Below are 1074 nucleotides of genomic sequence, written 5' to 3' on the forward strand. Positions count from 1 at the left end.
ATAGGGACACAAGATAGCCTTACCCACGCCCAATCCACCACACTTATTCATGAAACACTCCACACGTACAGCAAGCACAAAAAACATCTCCATTCACTCATATCAATAGATAAAGGCTGACACGAGTACGAAAGAAAGGGGTATGCTAGAGGTGCAGATTATGCTAGTACTTTTTGCGCTGCACAATCGACCTCGAAGCCAAGCAGCACAAGCACAGTCAGACAAAGCATCAGGCTCGGTTAACAGCCCATGTACTGAAGCAAGGTACCACCACCAGCTTGCGAGGAAACTACAAAACGCATTGGATTCAGCATTAGCCGAACTATCAAAATACGCAAAACTTCCAACAGCGTATCGAATTGCGGCTGCGAATACTGCATCGGCTGAGAGGCGAGTGGCATTCAATGCCCTAGCAATCAACAGCGAGAGAATCGCAACACAAGCAGTGACGGAACTTGAAAGAAGCCGCAAAGCGTACACACGCGCGCTAACGCTGCTAAGCGCAAGAGTAGCAAGGCTACGGCAATACCATGCTCTAACACCAACAACAGTGACTCAAAAGGGAACCCTGAGAAACAGCGCGAAGCCCTTGCTCGGGGCAACAGGCTTGACAACTTGCGAAGCAGACGTACAACTGACAGCCGCCAACGACGGCAACTGTTCACTAGAGTCGACAGCTCTAGGGCAAGTAACTGCGGACAACATCGACCTCAAGGCAGCCACACAGATCAAGATGCTAGCCGAAAGCAAGATAAAATTCAGGGAATACAAGCTAAAGGCAGGTAGCAAAGGAGCCGTTGCCAGCGTTGACACACCTTCAACGGGCACCCACGGATTCTGTGCCCAAAGCAGCCAGGAAAACAATCCAAGCGGCGCCAGCAATGTCCTAGCAGTACAGCTGACACTGAAACCGCCCGACACAGCGCCAGAAGAGATTCACTATTTCGAAAATAACAATGAAGGAGACTGTAAAAGAGTCGCAGCAGACGACAGTTACCGTGAGGACGGCCCGGAAACGCTAGCAGCTGCTCTCTGCGCAGTAAAAAAGACGTCATTTCCAGCCACCACAGAAAA

Source organism: Trypanosoma equiperdum, assembly GCF_001457755.1.
Source record: "Trypanosoma equiperdum strain OVI genome assembly, contig: ctg_1468, whole genome shotgun sequence".
Taxonomy (NCBI): Eukaryota; Euglenozoa; class Kinetoplastea; order Trypanosomatida; family Trypanosomatidae; genus Trypanosoma; species Trypanosoma equiperdum.